We start from the raw sequence: 22,425 nt of genomic DNA, 5'->3' as shown, positions 1-22,425 counted from the left end.
TCAAATGAATAAATCGTCTGATTCAGAGTCAAATAACAAGTGAAGTCTAGGTGGATTTCTCCTTGGGTATTGTCTTAATCAATCGAGGTTTTCCCAAAAACTTTTTCCCAATTTTCTCTCTGTGCACCCTTAGTTTAGTTAAGTAGTTTAGATAAAATAATCCCTTAATTTTTAGGCTAGATAATAAAAAGAAAGTAATTACTAGTACTCTTGGTTCCTTTGGGTTCGATAATCCGGCCTTGCTAAAGCTATACTACGGTTCGATAGGTACACTTGCCTTCATCGTGATAATAGTTAGTTTCAAGACAATTAATTATAAATTTTTAAAACCTGCCATGAATATCACATATCAAGTTTTTGGCGCCGTTGCCGGGGAACTAAGATACTAGGAACACTCGATTTTTATTACTTTAGCCATTTTACTTTTTTTGCAATTTAAATTTTTATTTTCTTTTCTAATTTTTCTTTTATTCATTTCTGGCAAGTTTTTATAGTGTATGACTAGAAGAAACCCGTTGGGACCATTACTGTTTGATAGTGAGATCGATCGCACAGTTCGCAAAAACCGAAGAGAAATAAGGCGAAGCTTAATATACACAGAGGAAGAACAAGAGGACAATACTTCAACCATAACCGAGGAGATGGCTGAAAACCAAGAAAATCTACTACCTCCTACGATTGCTGCTAATCAGAATCCTGCTCCATGTACTGTGCATGATTATGCTAAACCTTCTTTAACAGGAACTGAATCGAGCATAGTTAGGCCTGCTGTTGCCGCAAATAATTTTGAACTGAAACCTAACACCATTCAAATGATCCAAAAGTTTGTTCAGTTTGATGGTTTACAGGACGAGGATCCCAATGCTCACTTGGTGAATTTCTTAGAGTTTTGCGACACTTTTAAAATCAATGGCGTTTCTGATGATAACATTCGCCTTCAGTTGTTTCCCTTTTCATTGAGGAATAAGGCTAAACAGTGGTTGAACTCATTACCACGAGGGTCAATCACTACTTGGGAACAAATGACCGAAAAGTTTTTATTAAAATATTTTTCACCTGCTAAAACAACCAAATTACGTAATGATATCTCCTCTTTTGTGCAGATGGATTTAGAAACACTCTACGATGCATGGGAGAGATACAAGGATCTGTTGAGAAGGTGCCCTCACCATGGGTTACGACTCTGGCTACAGGTTCAAACATTTCACAATGGCTTGAATCCTTCGACTCGACAGATGATTGATGCAGCCGCTGGTGGAACTATCAATAATAAGACACCTGAGGATGCTTATGAATTTAAAGAAGAGATGTCACTGAATAATTATCAGTGGCAGGTCAAGAGGACAAAAGCAACAAAAGAAGCTGGCATTTTTAACATCAATTTGGTCACCATGCTCTCTAATCAGGTAGAACTTTTGGATAGAAAAATTGACGGTTTTCTTGGTTCTTCACAGGTTCACCTAGTAATACAGTACGAAGCAAGTAGAGGTGGATCAAGCAATTCAAAATACCCACCCTATGGCCACAACATGGAGAATGAGCAGTTAAATTATATGGGTGATAATTCTCAATCTGAAAATAATCCTTATAGTAACACCTACAATGCACGATGGAGGAACCACCCAAATTTCTCATGGGGAGGCCAAAGGAATCAAAGATCACCACTACCTCCAGGCTTCCAGCAAAAACCTTACCAGTAAAAGAAAAAGTCGAACCTTGAGGAGATGCTAACAAAATTCATCTCGGTGTCAGAAACTCGTTTCCAGAATACCGAGACAGCACTTAAAAATCAACAAGCGTCGATCCAAGGGCTCGAAACTCAGATAGATCAGCTCGCTAAATTGATATCTGAACGACCACAAGGTACTTGCCGAGTAACACGGAATCTAACCCAAGGGAACAAATCAATGCAATTAGTTGCATATGAACCAGAATCGAGGTAAAAAACTGTGGTAAGTAAAGGTAAAGGTGAGGTGGACCACAATAGCCAGAAACTAGTAAGTAAAGAGTGCAAACCTCGTGTGCCATACCCAAACACGACAAGGAAAGACCACACAGACGAACAATTTGGTAAATTCCTTAAATTATTAAAGAAGTTACATATTAACTTACCGTTTATTGAAGCTCTTTTGCAGATGCCAAATGCAGTCAAATTCTAAAAGGAGCTTTTAACAAATAAGCAGAAGTTGCATGAGGCGTCACATGTGGAGCTAAATGCGGTTTGCTCAGCCATACTACAAAATAAACTGGCCAACAAATTAAAAGATCCAGGGAGTTTTACGATTCCCTGTTTAATTGGTAGCCTAGATGTTAATAATGCTTTGGCTGATTTAGGGGCTAGTATCAATGTCATGCCTTGCAAAATGTTTAAGCAACTAGGTCTTGGGAAACCCAAATGGACTAGGATGAGTATTCAATTAGCTGATAAAACAATCAGATTTCCTAGGGGGATTATTGAAGATGTACTCGTTAAAATTGACAAATTTATATTCCCAGTCGATTTTGTTATTCTAGACATAAAGGAGGATAGTAACGTTCCTTTAATTTTAGGAAGGCCCTTTTTAGCAACCGCTAAAAAAATAGTTGATGTCGGCACAGGTGAACTCACACTTCGTGTGGGAGACAAAACAATCACCCTTTAAGCTTGTAATACGAGTAACATATCAAAAATTGAAGGTGGTTGTATAAATCATTCTACTAAAATTGTCCATGTGGTGCAACCTACTTTGCAGGAAATAACTTCGAAGAGCCTACATGAGCCATGCTCAAGCAACAACAAAGGACCTATCTATGAAGAACGAAGGCTACAAATCGAAGAACTAGATGAATGGCAGACACATAAATCAAGGACACATAATAAACCAAAATCATGCCATGACGAGCTCAATATCGCACCAAATCAAGTTAAGGTTGGAGACAAAGTACTACTAGATGCAGCAGACCCTCGTATTACCACTTCTGAACCTAACGAAGTAATCCCTCTTACGGTACTCAGTATTTTCCCATATGGTACAGCGAGGTAATTCATCCCAAATTTGACACTTTTAAGGTAAACAGTACTCTTCTTAAACCTTATGTTGATAAAATTGATAGCAGGGATGAGGAGTGTAAACTCCTCGCACCATTATGACTATGCACCAGAAAGGTAAGTCGAGCTTAGACTATAAATAAGCGCTTCTCGGGAGGCAACTCGAGCACTAACAATGTTAACCTCTTTAAAATTTTATTTTTTAACATCTAATCACTAACTGAGTCATTGAAACACAGGTTTTCTAATCCACACGGCCAGGCACACGGGGGTGCCTTAGGCCGTGCTAACACCACGGGAGGAGACACGGCAGTGTGAAAATAGGGCAAAATTTTTCCTTAACACGGGATGCGATTAGTGGCCACGGCCGTGTGACATGGCCATGGACGAGTCTGTCAAACCAACATGGGCATGCGATACGCCCGTCTCTGTCAATCGTGGTTGAAACTGAGAATTCAGCATGGGCGCGTGACACTCCTGTGCCCACCACCCGTGCTCAAGACTGATAAAACAACACGGGCATGCACATTGGAACACAAGCGTGGGAGAAACGAATGAAGTAGGACACGGTCGTGCGACACGGCCGTGTGTACCAACACTCCCAAAGAACACGGGCGTGTGCAAGTCCCAAACGCACTCAAATTTAAAAAATTGTGAAACAAACGGGCGTGCCCCAAAGCCGTGTGCCCCAAAAACTATATAAACCCCTCACTATTCATCATCCCCTTCCTCAAAATCCCTAACCCTAGACGCTGCAACTTTACATGCCCTACCTGCCACGGCCGTGCGCCGACTACAACACCACTTTCGACCATCCAAAGCTCCTCCCTCTTACTTTTGTTCATTTTTTCCCTCTATTTTCTTCAATCTTTTAATTATTTCATGATTTTTTGTTTCATTTTGAGCAAATAATCATAGTTATCATGATAGAAATTTTTCATGTTAGTTAATACATTTTGCTGCATTCATCCATTTTTCTTGTTTACATAGATTTCATACATACCCACATGCATTCATTCACTAGATATTTCCGTTAACATTACTCTCGTAGTCCTTTTCATAGTAATGATGTAATTTATCTGTTTGGGTTTATTTTTTTTAGCATAGTTGTTCTTTCGTACTTGACTTCTAGAAAATATCTCTTTTAGTTTTACCATCCATATTTTTTTTCCATGCTATTGTTGGGGAGTAATTTTATTTTTATTTCGACTTGCCATTGCAAGTATACTATGTCAACCTCACATGGCATGACGACAGCTGTCCCCGCTTCGAAGAAAAGGAAATGAGTAATGTCCTCCTCGGGTTCTACCTTTGAGATCCGTCACCCTTTCCTCCAGTTCCCCTTGGGACCCCAGGAGGAGCTATTTCAGATATTACGGGCTTGACCCCTAGGTGTGGGCCATTGCTTTGACTAGGCCGCACCTGAACAAATTCAGATAGCTGACACGGTCCGAGCCCTCCTGACGACTGAACCGTGGGGGCTCTTCTTTAAGATCATCAAGCTGACATACCTCGAGATCACAATAGAACTTTGCTCGACCTTCCATCTCCAAGTCGTCATGACAAACTTCGTCGATCCTGAAACAGTCCAGTTCTGCCTTGGTGGTTTAGTGCACCAGTTGAGCATACCGAAGTTTGGAATTACATTAGGGCTATACACGAAGGAGTTCATGGATGACAATGAACTCGACACCCTAAATCGCCATATCCACTACTCTCCCTCAAAGTGCTGGAAGAACCTCGTCCCTACCTCGGCCACCTATGATCCTAGCCGCTCTAAGGCGTCGACCCTCACCCTATCCCTACGATACTTACATGCCATCTTGCCCCACACTCTAACAGGACGGCGAGAGAGCACAGGTGTAGTAAACACTCATGATGCCTACTTCTTCTGGAGCACGGCGAACGGGCACATCTTCGACCTTGCCTACTTCATTCCCCTTGCCATACGCCATCAGACGGAGTGACATAGGAGAGGGGTCATCTCTATCGGGCCCTATGTGATTCGATTGGCTCGGTACTTTGGTCTCCTCAACACAGCGGCACAATCATCCTCCCTCACTCTCATCGGCCAGATGTCCCCACAGGGCATCTCGAGCATGCTACATATGAGGATGATTGAGAAACAACATGGCACCTACCCTCCTCAGTACCGCCTCATCCAGTCCACTGAGGAGGAGGACTTAGAGGACATTACTGATGATGTCCTTCCACATCATGAGGACCCACCGTCTCAGCCACCACCCATCCATCATCCAGTTCATGCGGCGGCTTCATACTATGACATCTCTAAGTGCCTTACTCGATTTGAGTAGCTGTGTTTTCAGCGCTTTGATCACATTTATGCTACTCTTCATCAAATTTGTCAGCACCTTCACATCTCATCGACACCACAACCTCGCGAACCATCCGATAATAACGATGTTTAAAAATTTTTTATCTATTATTTTTATTTTAACTTTTATCTTTATTTATCTTATTTAAGTACTTTTTATTTTATTTTATTTTAATATTATTTTAATTTTATTTTTTATAATTTTTATTGAATAATTTATAGATTCGGCTATTGAATAATTATACTTCCTTATATTTCCTAAAAAGTTCTTGATTTTATCACAGTTATAAAGAGCTCCAAAGCTCATCATCAAATAGGAACTAAAAACTCCACTGGAAAAGGTTCTCCACGACCGCCATGTCCTGCTCAACCACGACCATAACTACTACCATATATAATATTCTTTTGGCGTAGGACTTATGGACTAATGAATCTCTACCACCAATGGAGTATCCCCCTCCACTCTCATCATTGCCTTGGTTGATTATTCTCCATAACTCCAATTCAAGGAGTTCATTCATCATTCAGGAAGTTTCACTTCTCTCCCTATCTTATGAATATATATCTATATTTTTCAATATATCCATCTTTGTACATTGAGGGCAATGTACATCTTAAGTGTTGGGGGGTCTTTTATATCATCATTAGAAATACCTGAATTTTATCTTATTCTCATGTGAATCACTTATATCACTATTAGAATGAATTTTAATTAATTTATGATTTTTATTGATATGTTTTGAATTAAAACATAGGCATTTATGCATTGATTGTTTAAACTCTAAGACATTAGGGAATCAAGCATGATAAGTTGATTTTTGAAGAATTAAAAACTTTTAGGTTGTTTCTCTAAGTTTAGGTATTATCTTGAGTTGAAATCCACAAATTTAAACATCGAAAAGCCATAATTTTTTTGAGATCTTGAGCCTTTAGAGCATATTTTATTTCTTTCATGCTCACTTTTATTATGAGTGCATCAGTATTGATTTGTTATTCTAAAACTTGCTTGATTATGCATGTCAAGACCACACCACTTGATTTGATATGTCGAGATGATAAAGGAACTTAGGTTTAACTTACTCACTTCACAAAAGCCTACCTTCATAATTAACCCTTAGTGAACCCCTTTAAACCTAACAAGCCATTAATTGATTTACCCTCAATGTTAACCCATAACCCATTATTGTTGAAATCCCCTAATTTGATCCTTATTTTTTGTCGAGATCTGATTTGAATTAATTACTGAGCTATGTATTATTCTTTGTTGCAATAATTAAGTTCTATGTTATTTGACTTGTTCTTAAAAAAGAAATTATATCCGTCGTTTTTTTTAGCTTAAACTATTAATTCCATATTTTGAGAAGAAGCTCACTTGTATTCAACTGATGACTAGCTATTTTTCTAGCTAGGTAATTTTTCAATTCAATCTCCATTCTAACCTTTTCTTTCAACTTGTGACCACACCCCCTAACCAAAGCCACATTATAACCCTCTAAAGACCTTTTTGAATGATGTATCATCTCAATATATAGTGGTGGAGATTTAATTTTCAAGCAAGCCTATGGTAATAACTTTTCATATTGACTAATGAGTGCTTTATTTGATGTCCTTAAACACCTCGAGTGATTTGAATGAATCTTTAGTGAGGATGTTAAACTCTGTGATATTTTGATCAAAGGTAATCACTTAGATGAGGGGAAACATCGATGTTTCGTGATAAAATGCTCAACTTGGAATGTTTGAACTTTGATGTACTTTAGTTGAATTTTCAATGTATGAATACTTATAGATTATTTTGAGATATTATTGATAGGGATTATAAATTGAGAATAATTTATTTTGATTGTGAGTTGAGGATTTTTCTTGAGGACAAGCAAATGCTTAAATGTGAGGGTATTTGATAAACCGTAATTTATACATATTTTTATCCTGTGCTTAGCAAATTTATGGATGATTTCTCCTTAGATTTGGTGAATTTGATGCTCCTAATTCTTTAATTTCATGTTTTATACTTAGGTGAGCATAGGAGAGTAAAAAGAGCGAGAAACGGGCCGAAAACAAAGAAAATGGACCCACATGGGAAATCAACACGGCCTGGACTTCCTTACACGGGTGTGTTACACGGCCGTGTCCATTTGGCAGGATTGAAGCATGACTTACATGAGTAGACTACACGCCCGTGCCTATTCAACAGCTTGACCATGGGCTGGAGCAATCGCACATGGGCATGTCCCTGCCGAGCCCAAGTATAGTCCTATTTGGAAAAGGCCACTTTTAAGGGCTCTTAGGCATTCTAAAGCCTATTTAAACACGTGAGGAGGCACTTAGAAGAGATACACTGAGTATGAGGCAAGGAATTACTCAAGGGAAGCCGATTGGTCCATCTCAAAAGCCGGATTCATCGTCAAGCTAAAGATCTCCCTTCAATTTCCATTCAAGGGTTTTTGGGTTTTCTTTATGTTTTTTATTCATTATTCTTTTGAGATGTTTTCTTTTCTAATTATGAACTAAACCCTCTAAATGCCTAAGGGGAATGAAACCTAAGACGAATCTTGTTATTATTATCTAAATTGTATGATAAATATTTGACTTGTTCTGAATTATGTATTCTTAATTCTTGTTTTAATATTCCAGGATATTGATTCAAGTTAATGCGCTTATTTAGAGGAGGAAAAGTCTCTGTCTAAGAGTAAATATGTCGTAATTAAGTGGAGTTGATTGCAGGCCTAGAGATAGTGTGACAAGATTTTGTCGGATTAGGGTGAAACCTAATAATGGAGTCTATAGATGGAGTTAATGCAACATTAGGTGTTAATTAGAAAGAGATTTCAGTTAATCAACCTAGGGTTAGAGGTTATTAGTCTCGAGAGAGATAATAATATAACTTAGGGATTTCTACAGATCAAGTCAAATGGATAAATCGTCTGATTCAGAGTCAAATAACAAGTGAAGTCTAGGTGGATTTTTCCCTGGGTATTGTCTTAATCAATCGAGGTTTTCCAAAAGCTTTTTCCCAATTTTATCTCTGTGCACCCTTAGTTTAGTTAAGTAGTTTAGATAAACAAATCCCTTAATTTTTAGGCTAGATAATAAAAAGAAAGTAATTACTAGTACTCTTGGTTCCTTTTGGGTTCGACAATCCGGCCTTGCTAAAGCTATACTACTGTTCGATAGGTACACTTGCCTTCATCGTGATAATAGTTAGTTTCAAGACAATTAATTATAAAGTTTTAAAACCTGTCACAAATATCACGGATCATAAATTAAAGATATGTGTTAGATTACTAAGTTTTGTCTTTGAATTTTTTTATGAATTTGAGTAATTTGGGCTAAATTGTGAAATTTGTAAATTAAGGGACTAAAATGTGAAATAAATGAAATATGTGGACTTTTATGAATACTATGAATATTTGGCCAAGTATAAGGAAATTTTGTGTATTTTATGATTTTATGAAATGGGGACTAAATTGTAAAATTGTGAAAATGTGAAAATGTGAAGGCTAATTTGTAAAATGCCCTAAATATGTGTTTATGGGTTGATTTGAATGATTTTTTGAATGAATGAGTTAAATTTGAATTGATTTAGATCAAGAACCAAAGAAAACAAAACTAGATCGAGAAAACTCAAAAGTCGTCAAGTAGTCGATTTTTTCGATCGAATCCGTACGAGGTAAGTCTATATACAAATTAATGTGTTATGAATTGAATTACTATCGATTATATGCTATTGAACTATGATGAATGATTATATGAGTTGAGAAATATCAGACATCCGAGAAAGTATTGACAACGTTCCAACGTCATAAAAGCCCTGTATGAGCCATAGGAATAGTTAGGATAAATATGTCATGACATAGAATCCGATATGTGTTCTCGTGTAAGATCACGTCAAGGATGTTGGCATCGACTTATGATTTACGTGTAAGACCACGTCTGGGATGTTGGCATCGTATTTGATTTCGTGTAAGACCCTGTCTGAGACAATGACATCAATATTTGATTACATGTAAGACCACGTCTGGAACGTTGGCATTGTATGAGCTTTCTGAGCTATCCGTGTATCCTTATGATTCTAAACGGTTCAACGGGCATTTTGAAAAACGAATGATTATAAGATATGTGTATCCAATTCAGGTATGTTCAAAATGGATACTATGTTTGAGAATAAAAGGTAAGTATATGTACAAGTGATGATATGTGTTATAAGTACGAGAAAATATGTTATATGTATAAATGAATTGTAATATGTGAAATGTATATGAACTATGTGGTTTGAGATAGTATTTGGCCATGAAGTATATGAAATTTGATGATGCTTTCATGTTTTGAATGATAAATTTATTTGTATATATGGCTTACTAAGATTTTGAAAGCTTACTCTGTGTGTTTTTCAACTGTTTTATAAATATCGTAGCTACTGGGAGCTTGGGGATCATCGAGGATCATCACCACACTATCGAACCTTACTTTGGTACCTTTTGAAAATGTATATATTGAAGTATGGCATGTAGAGGCTAGAAGTACTTAGATATGTTTGGTAATGTGTATATCTAGCCATGTGATTTGGATTGGTTTTGGTAATGAATATGAATGAGCTTTTGGTATGAATTATGTGATGTAATGTTTTCTTTATGCTATATTCTTGAATGGCCTAAAGAATTGGTCAATTTGGTAAGTTTTGATATGTGCCTATTATTGAATTTGGCAAGGATTTGGCATGAGTTTTGATTGTGTGATTAGAGATTATGAAACCTATGTTTTTGTATGATTTTGGCTCAGGGTTTGGGTATGTTTCGATTTATATATTGAGTATGGAATTGGTGAATAATGTTATGGCATGAATGGTATATATTTTGGTTGAGAAATGGTTGAGAATTTGGTATAAAACGATGTGGTTTTGACGCTTGTAGGGAGAATCCTTAATGGGTGGCAATTTGGCCTTGCAAATGGCCTATTTTTTGCCACACGGGTAGAGACACGGGCGTGTGTCTCAGCCGTGTTGCTCAAGGGCCATTTTGAAATAAGCCTGGGCAAACCACACGGTCGCACACATAGGTGTGTGTTAGGCTATGTGGCCAAGTCAATTTCGAGCACGGGCTAGACACACGGGTGTGTGACTGGCCGTGTGACTCAAGTTAGTAGCTTCCCTAATTTTTACATGGCCTGGCACACGGGCATGTCTTGTAGCCATGTGGACAAGTCAGTATGTATGCCCTATTTTGACACGGCCTAGACACACGGGCGTGTCTAAAGCTGTGTGAGGCACACGGCCTGTTCACACTGGCATATGACCTGTACAACTTTAAAAAATGTTTAAGTTTTCAAAAAATTTCGTATGAATTTGCTTTAGTCCCAACCCCTTTCTAATGCATGCTGAAGGTCTCAATGACCTATATAAGGGACTCTATGGTAATGTTTGACTATTATTGTGGATGAGGTATATGAAATATTTGTAAAATGTTCTGATTTGTTTGATAACGCCTTTAACCCTAGTCCGATGACAAATACAGGTTAGGCGTGTTACAGATCGGATCTGTAATGATGTAGCATAGAAACATGAAAAACATTATGGATCTGTTCAAGTTCTAATTGTAAAGCAAGTCGATATGCTACTGGGCCTATTCTATTAATGATCTCATACGGCCCAATGAATCACAGACTTAACTTTCCTTTACGTCCGAAACAGAGAATCTTTTTCCACGGTGACACCATTAAACACACTCTGTCTTCGACTTGAAATTTAATCTCTCTATGTTTCAAATTTGCATAGGATTTTTGTCGATCTGAAGCTGCTTTTAAACTATCGCAAATCATTTTAACTTTTTTCTTTAGTTCCTCTAATTAATTCAACCCCATGAATCTTTTTCTCCCTCAATTCAGTCCAATATAGAGGAGTTCGACATTTGTGATCATACAAAGCTTCATACGGTGCCATCTTTATACTCGTTTGGAAACTATTGTTGTATGCAAATTCAATCAATGGTAAGTATTTCTCCCAACTACCCTCAAACTCTAAAATACAACATGTCAACATGTCTTCAAGAATCTGAATAACTCTCTTGGTCTGACTGTCAATCTGAGGATGAAAAGCAGTATTGAAATTCAACTTTGTTCCTAAAGCCTCTTGCAGTTTCTTCCAGAATCGTGACGTAAATCTCGAATCTCTATCAGAAATAATAGATAATGGCACCCGTGTAACCGAACAACTTTAGAAATGTACAATTTAGCTACTCTGTCAAATGAGTAATCTATACGTATTTGTATGAAATGAGCAAACTTAGTTAGTCGATCAACGATAACCCAGATAGTAGCTTTCCTTTTCGGAGTTAGAGACAATCCCGATACAAAATCTATTGAAACTGTAACAGCCCAATTTTAGGCCTAGTCGAAACAGTGGTTTCAAGACCACAAATCTAACGTAAAAAAATTATTTTTATTATATTTTAATTGTCTACGGTTTCACAGAATGATTTCGTGAAACTTTTGTTCAAAAATTTCAACGTTTGGTCACTCAATTTAGTTAAAAGGACTAAATTGTAAAAAATGAAAAACTTGAGTTCTAGAAGCTAGAGGTGTCATATTGCTATCAAATTTTAAATTGTAGGTCCTTAAATGGTAAATAGACCATTGCTTAATTTGTTGGACAAAAATGGACATGAAATAGGTGAAATAGAATATTTTTAAGTTAGGGGAATTTTAGTCATTTAGTAATTAAAATGAATTAAAAACAAAATTAAAAGTCAATTTTTGTCCATCTTCAACCCCTTGGTTGAATTTCACACAAGAAAGAGATATCTAGGGTTTTTCAAGCTTCCAAGCTCGATTATCAAGAAAGATGATGAATTGACCTTGATCAGGGAAAAGAAAAGGTTGTGGACTAAATTGCAAATTCGTCATATTTTGCACTGAGGTAAGTTTGTATGTAAGTAATGCATCGTTGTTACTTACGTTATTACATTTTATTATGTTTTATGAAATGTGGCTGAATATTGAATGAAATTGACATGTATCGGAAAGTGATAAATTTCCTGGTTGAACATTAGGAACAGAATAGAATACAAGTGACATGTCACAAGTGACTTAGCTGTGGTACTATGTGAAGGCCATTTTGAGAAGAGATAGCTTGATCACAAGTGTGGTACTATGTGAAGGCCACTTTGTGAAGAAATATAGCTTTGGTCACAAGTGTGGTACTATGTGAAGGCCACTTTGTGAATAAGGTAGCTTTGACTACAAGGGTGGTACTATGTGCAGGCCACTGGGTATCCGTTATTATTCCGGTGTGTTCAACGAGAAATGACTAGGTGTAATTAAATATGATTATGTGATGAATAAGTACAGGTACGTGTGTGTAAACTTATGAGCAATGTGCTCGATATGTGATCGAACTTTGGTACGATTGATATGGAGTAAGTGTTACAATGAAAGTTACTACAAAGAAAACATGAAAGAGTGAAATTTAGTAACAAAACAGTTTTGGACAGCAACAGTTGTGTGACTTTGAAAAATCACCAAAAATGGTGGAAATCGAATTAGAGGTTGAATAGGATATGAAATTAAAGATTATAGAGTATATTTTCATATAAAGGAAACAGTGTAAGGAAATGAATTTCATATTATGAGATATTTGAATTGTTGTGAGATAGGGTCAGAATGATTTTAGAATCCCCTATTCTGATTTGGGAAAAATAATTAAAAATTAAAAAAATTTATAGGTTATAGTTTATATTCTTAAAATCCTTAATGAGTCTATTTTCAAAAGAAACAAACGGGAACATCATCTGAATCCCGTATGAGGAGATAATTAAATTTTAGTGAAGAGGAGCCAGAATTGTCAGACAACAAAACATGGGTGAATTTAGAGAATAAACTGTACTTATTGGCTAAACTAAAAATTCTAAAAATTTTATGGTACTAATATATGAAAGTTTAGTTTCTGGAAAAATTATCCTATCATAATTTGGGGTTCCATAGCTTCAGATATAAATAATTTAGTAACTGTGACTTGTATAGATAACTTGTTTTGAACTTGAGTAAATAGTAGATCTATGTGTAGTAATGATTGTATTGCTTTGAAAACATATTTTGAGGATTTATAAAAGTATGTTAATAATTTTTTTATTATTTACATACCACTTATTAAGATATATGTTTCCTCCCCTCTCTTTTCCCTTGTTTTATAGTATCACCAAGCTTCCTCGAGGTACAGAGATGTCAGAGATCCATCCACGCTATCATCCTTCTTTTGGTATTTTGAAATTCATATTTTGAATTATGGCATGTATAGAGAACTTGGTTATTTTGTTATATGTCATAATTTATTTGACCTAAAATGTTGGCCTTTAATATTTGATAACTCATTTTGTATAAGGCTATTGATGTTGGCTAATATTAGTTAAGTTATATGTTATGTTGATGCATTTTGTGAAAGACATGAGTTGGTTGAATGAGTGTGTAATGACTAAGTATGGAAAATGTGGCATGTGAATGGTTGTGTGAAGGACACGGCCTTGGACACGTATGCCCATATTTTTTAAAAAAATTTCCAATGTTTTCCAAAGTTCTCAGTTTAGTCTCGAACCACATCCAATGTATGATTTGGGCCTCGTAAGCCTGTAGTAGAGACGATATGCATCTGCATGAATGGTTTTAAATTGGATGATTTTAATTTGGACCAAATTTTATGGCTCGGTTTTGTATGAATGTTTATGTTTAAGTCTGGTAACACTCGAACCCTGTCTCGGTGTCGGATACGGGTAAGGGTTGTTACATTTAGTGGTATTAGAGCTATGGTTTAGTTGATTCTTGGACTAACATAACATATATGAGTCTTGCTATACATGCCATATTACTACTCGTGATAGTGTGATATCTTTCGACTTTGACGAAATTATTTTGTTAAGACAGAGATGATTCCAACTGAGCTATTTTTTGATAAGGCTGATAATGATATTGAAATGATTGAAATGTGCTTATGATGTGTCAAAATTTGGAAAGGTATGAATAGAAGTTTACGATATGTATGTGTTAATGTATGAAATGAGATAACTACAAGTTGAGAAATGTGAAAAGTGGAATGAAATGAAAGTTTATATGGTGATAAGCCCATCCATGTTTTTCCGGCATGCATATGATGTTATGTGCCCAACATATTTGATTAAGTGAATACGATAAGTAAATTTACTCAAATTGATGGAATGTGTGTTTATGTACACTTGTTTGAATAAGATAATCGGAAAGTTCGTTAACATGAATATGTACGTTAATTTGCTTGAAGTGAATTATGTGATTGTGACGATATTATGTGGATGATGAATACTAAGTCATATGTGTGTATTTATAAGAGTCAAGTTAGAGGCTTTACGACCTCACCCCCTTACCAGTGTTGCTTTAAAAAAAAATTTCACGAGAACCATGTAGAATAAGTCCATAATTGTGAAATTAAAGAGTTTTGTGGTAAAATAATTAGTAATGCATACAGAGATAAGAATAGTTTGGAAAGTGAAAACAATTTTGGAAGGATATCATGATGTTTCAAAGATTATACAGATTATGCAATGTCACGGACAAAGAATAAGTTAGTCTTGGCTAATCAACTTATTCAGATATGATGTCTAAAGTATGTGTTTGCTGAAATTTTTCCCGAATTGATTTTCATTAGTGAGTGGAATAATACGGGGTTCATGATGACAGAATTAGTCAGAGAAATGATAATTGAGTAGTAAAGATGTCTCTATGTGTGACAGTTACAGTTGAAATGAATATGATGGTTTTTTTTTCTTGTTATTGTATATATTCTTTTATCCTCAGAGATATGTGTGTGATTGTTCAGTTTCTGATGGAGTTTTTATGTTGTGAGAATGCTAGCTAGCTATGATGTTAGATGAAAGACTTGTTGGTCTGGTTGGTTTATGATTGATATTTCTTTATCCCTTCAGAATTCTATTTTAATATGTTGGAATGAACTCGATGGTAAAAATTTATGTGAGGCTATTCTTATGTTTCTACTGATTATGGTTTTGTTTTTTATATACGAAAAATATATTGTCTCTGTTATGAGGGAAGTCCAGAGCCGGTAAGTATTATTTTTCTACTAGTTTTCTCTAAGGAATCATCAAGATCTCTATTATTTTCTTATGAGTTATGTTCTCGGACTTCTGGCATGGTATCGTATCTTGGATTCCTTTATTTCGATTTTCCTTTGATTCTTATTTCATGAATTATCGACCATGGCTCATCTTGAAATAGTGCTCTTTGACTTGTGATAACTATGTCTATTATAGTTGTATTTCTGGTTTGATCATATGAATGTGGTGACCCGGGTATCTAGATTTCTCTAATTTTCATGTAAGTAATTGAATTTGGCAACAGTATAAATGAGGGACGCACAAACTCAAGTCGTATGATGGATTTCTTTCTCAGGTAAGTTGATTAAAGTCAGTGCATTCAATCAAGATGTCTTTGTTTCTTTGAGCTAATGCGATTGTAAAGGCCTTTGATTAGCATGATAAGAGAATTTTTGAAAGATTGTGTGCTTGAGATGTTTTAATAGCATGAAGAAAGAAGCATTTTGAGATGTGTTATTCGATAGTTGAAATCAACTCATCCGTTTTTATCAAAATGAGCTGATTTGTTGGGATGTTATTTGAGTTATATGTATTTAAGTATGTCCTCAGCTAATAGAATGAATTTTGTGCATTCACGAGTGTATAGACGGCCAGTCTGAATGAAGAATTGATATTCTTGAAAGCATGATATAGAAAAATACCTATTAGATTTGTTTTAAATGGGTGATGTTATTTTGAATTAAATTTGTTCTGTTAATAAAGTTATCCTAATTTTGAAAGTTTGAATGGTTTGGGCATGCTAGCAAAGTTGAAGCAATTGGAGGTATTATTAATCAAAGCTTTGGTTTTGAGTTCAGTTTGAATTAATTAATACATTTATGATTTTTCAGTGATGCACTAGTGAACAGATTAGAATGTGTTTTATTGCTAGAATATAAAGTGATGGTTCATGTTTTCAGACGTTTAATGTCACATTAAAAAGAACTGTTCGACTAGTGATTTAGAGATGGTCACTATTATGTCTCTAATGAGAATTTGATGACATTGTTTGTTTGACAAAGATTACCATATATTGTCTGATCTCAAGAGTTTAATGTATCTAATGGCACAATTTAAGACAGTGTTGATGACTTGAGCTATTGAAATAGTGTGAGTGATTATTGATTGACCTATGGGGATGCAAGTGTAGTTACAAATGCTTGTATGGAAAGTCCTCGTTTATTTTGTCCGAGTTGGTTACTCAATTGATCTTATTAGATGATGGTCTGATTTTAGTTAAATAAAAAGCTATAGTGATGTTTTCTTTGCAAGTTTAAAAAACTCAGAAATGTGTTAGTGAGTGATAAGGTAAATGAGTACAGTAAGGATTGATTTTTTATTCTAAACTTCAGGTTAGACCTTATCCATGTTATTATTATTCTGAAATGGAATTTGGGTACCGAAGAATCTAGGGCTTATGCAAAAGTTTTTACACGAAGTTCACAGTAGTGGCTTGCTTGTTCGTCTCGAGAGTAATAAAATGTGCAGTCATATGAAGTTGATGTTCTGGTAATTGTGTATGTTACATGCTATTGTTGAGCTTGTGTTAAAATTCCCATTTGTCAACAGGTCTGAATTTCAAGAGTATTCAAGACTATTGCAGTCAGTGATGATTCTAGAATGAAAATGAGATGGAAACACTATAGATTTTGTATCTGAATTATCTTTATCTCAGAAAAGAAAGATGTTATCAAATTGTGATTGATCGTTTGTGTACAGATTTCTTGTTTAACAAACCAGTTGAGTAAGATATTTCTGGGATTATTCGATTATGCGAAGTATCAGTCTCCATTATTTTAGATTGAGATCCGAGGGCTATATCCCAATTATGGAAAAGGCTACAGGAAACTATGAGTACGCAGTTACATCTTGGCACTGTAATACATCTGTAGATAAATGGTAAGTCTAAGAGAGTAACTTAGATTTCTGATGATATGCTCTGGCACTATGTGCTAAAGTTCCAAGGTTATTGAAAAGAGATATACGAATTTAAACTGATTTGTGATTCTGAGAAATTAGTGGAAGTGATTCATAAAAGTTGGAAGCAACTTCTTCTAGTAAGATTTTCGGGGACGAAAATTTCTAGAGAGGGGAGAGTATTTTGGGTCTAGTTGAAACAATGGTTTCGAGACCACAAATCTAGCGTAAAAAATTTATTTTTATTATATTTTTATGTTCTACAATCTCACAGAATGATTTCGTGAAAATTGCATTCAAAAATTTCGACGTTTGGGCACTCAATTTAGTCAAAAGGACTAAATTGTAAAAAGTTCAAAACTTGAGTTCTAGAAGCTAGAGTTGTCAAATTGCTATGAAATTTTAAATTGGAGGTCCTTAAATGATAATTAGACCATTGGCTAATTTGTTGGACAAAAATGGACATGAAATAGGTGAATTTTGGTCATTTAGTAATTAAAATGAATTAAAAACAAAATTAAAAGCCAATTTTTGTCCATCTTCAACCCCTTGGCCGAATTTCACATGAGAAAGACATAGCTAGGGTTTTTCAATCTTCCAAGCTCAATTATCAAGAAAGACGAGGAATTGACCTTGATCGGGGAAAAGAAAAGGTTGTGGACTAAATTGCAAATTCGTCATATTTTGCACCGAGGTAAGTTTGCATGTAAATAATGCATCGTTTTTACTTACGTTCTCACATTTTATTATGTTTTATGAAATGTAGCTGAATATTGAATGAAATTGACAAGTATTGGAAAGTGATAAATTTCCTGGTTGAACATTAGGAACAGAATAGTATAGAAGTGACATGTCACTAGTGACTCAAGTGCGGCACTATGTGAAGGCCACTTTGAGAAGAGATAGCTTGATCACAAGTGTGGTACTATGTGAAGGCCACTTTGTGAAGAAAGATAGCTTTGGTCACAAGTGTGGTACTATGTGAAGGCCACTTTGTGAAGAACATGTGGAGGCCACTTTGTGAAGAACATAGCTTTGACTACAAGGGTGGTACTATGTGCAGGCCACCGGGTATCCGTTATTATTTCGATGTGCTCAATGGGAAATGACTAGGTGTAATTAAATATGACTATGTGATGAATAAGTGCAGGTACGTGTGTGTAAACTTATGAGCAATGTACTCAATATGTGATCGAACTTTGGTAAGATTGATATGGAGTAAGTGTTACAATGAAAGTTACTACAAAGAAAACATGAAAGAGTGAAATTTAGTAACAAAATAGTTTTGGATAGCAGCAGTTGTGAAGTCACCAAAAATGGTGGAAATCGAATTAGAGGTTGAATAAGATATACAATTAAATCTTATTGAGTTTATTTTCATATAAACGAAACGTGTAAGCAAAAAAATTTCATATTATGAGATATTTGAATTTTTGTGAGATAGAGTCAGAATGATTTAAATCCCCTATTCTGATTTGGTAAAATCATTAAAAAATTTTAAAAAATAAGTATGGGTTATAATTCATATTCTGAAAATCTTTAATGATCCTATTTGCAAAAGAAACAAACGGGAACATCATCTGAATCCCGTATGAAGAGATAATTAATTTTTAGTAAAGAGGGGTCAGAACTGTCAGACAACAAAATAGGGGTGACTTTAAAGAATAAACTGTACTTATTGGCTAAACCAAAAATTCTGAAATTTTTATGTTATGAATATATATGAGTCTAGTTTCTAGAAAAATTAGTAGATTTTAATTTGGAGTTCCATAGCTCTATATATAAATAATTTAGTGACTATGACTTAAATAAATAGCTTGTTTTGAACTTGAGTAAATAGTGGATCTATGTGTAGCTATGATTGTATTATTTTGAAAACATATTTTGAGGATTTATAAAAGTATGTTAATAATTTTTTTATCATTTACATACCTACGTACTAAGCTATATGCTTACTCCCTTCTCTTTTCCTTTGTTTTATAGTATCACCATGCGAGCTTGGGGTACGGAGATCGTCAAAGATCCATCCACACTATCATCATTCTTTTCGTATTTTCAAATTCATATTTTGAATTATGGCATGTATAGAGGACTTGGTTATTTTGTTATATGTCATAATTGATTTGACCTAAAATGTTGGCCTTTAATATTTGATAACTCATTTTGTATAAGGCCATCAATGTTGGCTAATATTAGTTAAGTTATATGTTATGATGATGCATTTTGTGAGAGACATGAGTTGGTTGAACAAGTGTGTAATGACTAAGTATGGAAAATGTGGCAAGTGAATGGTTGTGTGAAGGACACGGCCTTGGACACGGGCATATGCCCCTATTTTCAAAAAAAAAATTCCAATGTTTTGCAAAGTTCTCAGTTTAGTCTCGAACCACCTCCAATGTATGTTTTGGGCCTCGTAAGCCCGTAATAGGAATTATATGCATCTACATGAATGGTTTTAAATTGGATGATTTTAATTTGGACAAAATTTTATGGCTCGATTTTGTATGATTGTTTATGTTTAAGTTTGGTAACGCCTCAAACCCTGTCCCTGCATCGGATACGGGTAAGGGGTGTTAGAGAAACTTTATCCCATTTCCACTTAGGAATCATTACAGGTTGTAGTAAACCCGATGGTACTTGATGTTCAGCTTTGACTTCCTGACATATTAAACATTTCAATACAAAATCTAAGATATCCCGTTTCGTAACTGACCTCCAGTACATTTGTTTCAGATCGTTATACATCTTGGTACTACCCGGATGAACAGAAAAATGACTATTGTGTGCTTCATGCAAGATTTTCTGAATAAGCTCTGTATGTTTCGATATACATATACTATTTCAGAACATTAAACAGTCATTAGTTCTAATATGAAATTCTAAATCAGAAATAGACTTACATCGAATTCGTTTAGCTTGTAAATCACTGTCATTTTTCTGAGCTTCACAGATTTGTTGAAGAAATACCAGTTTAGCTTTTAATTAGGCTAAAATAGACCCATCATCACAAATCATCAACTGGATGTTCATTGCTCGTAATGCAAACAATTTTTTTTTACTTAGAGCATCAGCAAAAACATTAGCTTTTCTCGAATGATAATCAATCATAAAGTCATAATCTTTCAATAACTCGAGCCATCTTTGTTGTCGCAAATTCAAATCTTTTTGCGTCATCAGATATTTCAAGCTCTTGTGATCCGTATAAATGTGGCATTTTTCACCGTATAAGTAGTGTCGCCAAATCTTCAATGCAAATACTATTGCAGCCAACTCTAAATCATGTGTCGGATAGTTCTTTTCATACGGTTTCAACTATCGAGAAGCATAAGCTATAACTTTTCCATTTTGCATCAAAACACATCTTAGACCGTTTTATGGCGCGTCACTATAAATCATAAATTCTTTCCTCGATTCTGGTTGAACCAATAATGGTGCTTCAATTAACAGCACTTTCAACTGTACAAAACTCTGCTAACATTTTTCTGACCAATCAAACTTCACGTCTTTTGTAATAGTCGTGTCATCGGTGTCGCAGTCATCGAGAATCCTTTCACAAATCTTCAGTAATAGCCTGCTAAGCTCAGAAAACTACGGACTTTAGATACTCTTCTCAGAGGTTTCGGATCAACAATAGCAGAAATCTTGCTCGGATCAACTCTAATACCGTCAGTTGAAATAATGTGCCCCAGAAATCCAACCTCTTTGAGCCAAAACTCACATTTATTGAACTTTGCAAATAACTGTTTATCACATAGAGTTTGTAACACAATTCTCAAGTGCTCAACATGTTCATATCATCTCATGAATAGATCCAGATGTCATCTATGAATACAACAACAAATCTATCTAAATATGGCCCGAATATCCTGTTCATATTCATAATGTCCAAACCTTGTTCTGAACGTGGTTTTCGACACATCCGACTCTTTGACTCGCAACTGATAGTAACCTAATCTCAAATCAATCATTGAAAATACAGTAGCCCTTTCAATTAATCAAATAAATCATCAATCTGCAGTAGTGGGTATTTGTTCTTTATAGTCACTTTATTCAACTGTCTGTAGTCGATACACATTCTTATTGTGCCATCTTTCTTTTTCACGAAAAATATCGGTGCACCCCAGAGAGAACAGCTTGATTGTACAAAACCTCTATCTGACAATTCTTACAATTGAGCTTTCAACTCTTTGAATTTCGTTGGAGCCATTCTGTATGGAGCTATCGATATTGGAATTGTTTCGGGTGCTAATTCAATACCAAATTCAAATTCTTTGATCAGAGGCAAACCCGGTAATTCTTCTGGAAATACATCCAAAAACTCACAAACAATAGGCACCGATTCAATCTATGATTCAGACACTTTTGCATCTAATACATATGCAAGATATGTATCATAACCCTTTTTCAAATATTTCTGAGCTAACACAGATGATATCACAATAGGTAATTCATTCGAATCATCAGACTTAATTCGAAGAATCTCACCATTTTGACATTTCAATTCGATAGTCTTCTGTTTACAATTCACAACTACATCATGCATAGTCAGCCAGTCCATACCCAAAATCACATCAAACTCATCAAAAGGTAGAAGCATCAAGTCAGCCCAAAAATAGTAACCCCGAGTCATCAGAGGACAACTTTTACAAATTTTATCAACTAAAACAGATTTGCCTAAAGGGTTCGATACTTTAATTACAAATTCTATAGACTCAACATGTAAACTCTTTTTAAACACTAAATTCATACAAATATAAGAATGGGTTGATCTAGGATCTATCAATGCAACTATATCAGTATCAAAAAGAGAAAAAGTACCGATAATAACGTCTAGCGATGATGCCTCCTCCCGTGCACGTATAGCATAAGCTCTGGCAGGTGCTCGTGCCTTAGATCTCACAGTCGAATCTCTTATAGCATCTCGGTTATCACTCATATTTACAGCATTTTGGGGTTGTCTCCCTCTAGAAGCTGTGTTACTCACTTTTACTGGGTGATCTCTATCAGCTGTAAACTTTTCTAGACAGTCTCAGAGATAA

At 35.3% G+C, this 22,425-nt stretch overlaps 1 non-coding gene across 1 annotated transcript; it reads right to left on the bottom strand.

Annotated features, from left to right (window-relative positions):
* Nucleotides 1-1,070: 1,070 nt before the first annotated feature.
* Nucleotides 1,071-1,177, bottom strand: LOC128287637 (small nucleolar RNA R71). The gene has a single exon (XR_008278336.1). It is a non-coding gene; the product is annotated as a small nucleolar RNA R71 (small nucleolar RNA).
* Between the last annotated feature and the right edge of the window lie 21,248 nt (nt 1,178-22,425).

This window comes from Gossypium arboreum, chromosome 13 (assembly GCF_025698485.1).
Source record: "Gossypium arboreum isolate Shixiya-1 chromosome 13, ASM2569848v2, whole genome shotgun sequence".
NCBI lineage: Eukaryota > Viridiplantae > Streptophyta > Magnoliopsida > Malvales > Malvaceae > Gossypium > Gossypium arboreum.
The sequence above is the reverse complement of the archived record's forward strand: the minus strand, read 5'-3'. Positions and strand labels throughout refer to the sequence as shown.